This window comes from Triticum dicoccoides, chromosome 1A (assembly GCF_002162155.2).
Source record: "Triticum dicoccoides isolate Atlit2015 ecotype Zavitan chromosome 1A, WEW_v2.0, whole genome shotgun sequence".
Taxonomy (NCBI): Eukaryota; Viridiplantae; Streptophyta; class Magnoliopsida; order Poales; family Poaceae; genus Triticum; species Triticum dicoccoides.
The window spans coordinates 409988123-409990527 of NC_041380.1; positions in this window are offsets into that span (position 1 = coordinate 409988123).

Below are 2405 nucleotides of genomic sequence, written 5' to 3' on the forward strand. Positions count from 1 at the left end.
GCTACTGCGAGCTCTAGTAAGGTACACATCAATAACATGTATATCACATATACCTTTGTTCACCTTGCCATCCTTCTTATCCGCCAAATACTTGGGGCAGTTCCGCTTCCAGTGACCAGTCTGCTTGTAGTAGAAGCACTCAGTTTCAGGCTTAGGTCCAGACTTGGGTTTCTCCTCCTGATCAGCAACTTGCTTGCTTTTCTTCTTGAAGTTCCCCTTCTTTTTCCCTTTGCCCTTTTTCTTGAAACTAGTGGTCTTGTTGACCATCAACACTTGATGCTCCTTCTTGATTTCTACCTCCGCAGTTTTCAGCATTGCGAAGAGCTCGGGAATAGTCTTATTCATCCTTTACATATTATAGTTCATCACAAAGCTCTTGTAGCTTGGTGACAGTGATTGGAGAATTCTGTCAATGATGCAATCATCTGGAAGATTAACTCCCATCTGAATCAAGTGATTATTATACCCAGACATTTTGAGTATATGCTCACTGACAGAACTGTTCTCCTCCATCTTGCAGCTATAGAACTTATTGGAGACTTCATATCTCTCAATCCGGGCATTTGCTTGAAATATTAACTTCAACTCCTGGAACATCTCATATGCTCCATGACGTTCAAAACGTCATTGAAGTCCCGATTCTAAGCCGTAAAGCATGGCACACTGAACTATCGAGTAGTCATCAGCTTTGCTCTGCCAGATATTCATAACATCTGGTGTTGCTCCAGTAGCAGGCCTGGCACCCAGCGGTGCTTTCAGGACGTAATTCTTCTGTGCAGCAATGAGGATAATCCTCAAGTTACGGACCCAGTCCGTGTAATTGCTACCATCATCTTTCAACTTTGCTTTCTCAAGGAACGCATTAAAATTTAACGGAACAATAGCACGGTCCATCTATCTACAATCAAGCATAAAAAAGCAAGATACAGGGACTAAGTTCATGATAAATTTAAGTTTAATTAATCATACTACTCAAGAACTCCCACTTAGATAGACATCCCTCTAATCATCTAAGTGATCACGTGATCCAAATCAACTAAACCATAACCGATCATCACGTGAAATGGAGTAGTTTTCAATGGTGAACATCGCTATGTTGATCATATCTACTATATGATTCACGCTCGATCTTTCGATCTCAGTGTTCCGAGGCCATATCTGCATATGCTAGGCTCGTCAAGTTTAACCTGGGTATTCTGCGTGTGCAAAACTGGCTTGCACCCGTTGTAGATGGACGTAGAGCTTATCACACCCGATCATCACGTGGTGTCTGGGCATGACGAACTTTGGCAACGGTGCATACTCAGGGAGAACACTTTTATATTGAAATTTAGTGAGAGATCATCTTATAATGCTACCGTCAATCAAAGCAAGATAAGATGCATATAAGATAAACATCACATGCAATCAATATAAGTGATATGATATGGCCATCATCATCTTGTGCTTGTGATCTCCATCCTTGAAGCACCGTCGTGATCACCATCGTCACCGGCGCGACACCTTGATCTCCATCATAGCATCATTGTCGTCTCGCCAATCTTATGCTTCTACGACTATCGCTACCGCTTAGTGATAAAGTAAAGCATTACAGGGCGATTGCAATGCATACAATAAAGCGACAACCATATGGCTGCTGCCAGTTGCCGATAACTCGGTTACAAAACATGATCATCTCATACAATAAAATTTAGCATCATGCCTTGACCATATCACATCACAACATGCCCTGCAAAAACAAGTTAGACGTCCTCTACTTTGTTGTTGCAAGTTTTACGTGGCTGCTACGGGCTTAAGCAAGAACCAATCTTACCTACGCATCAAAACCACAACGATAGTTCGTGAAGTTGGTGCTGTTTTAACCTTCACAAGGACCGGGCGTAGCCACACTCGGTTCAACTAAAGTTGGAGAAACTGTCACCCGCAAGCCACCTATGTGCAAAGCACGTCGGGAGAACCGGTCTCGCGTAAGCGTACGCGTAATGTCGGTCCGGACCGCTTCGTCCAACAATACCGCCGAACCAAAGTATGACATGCTGCTAAGCAGTATGACTTATATCGCCCACAACCCACTTGTGTTCTACTCGTGCATATAACATCAACATATAAAACCTAGGCTCGGATGCCACTATTGGGGAACGTAGTAATTTCAAAAAAATTCCTACGCACACGCAAGATCATGGTGATGCATAGCAACGAGAGGGGAGAGTGTGATCTACGTACCCTTGTAGATCGACAACAGAAGTGTTTGGTTGATGTAGTCGCACGTCTCCACGGCCCGACCGATCAAGCACTGAAATTATGGCACCTCCGAGTTCTAGCACACGTTCAGCTCGATGACGATCCCCGGACTCCGATCCAGCAAAGTGTCGGGGAAGAGTTCCGTCGGCACGACGGCGTGGTGA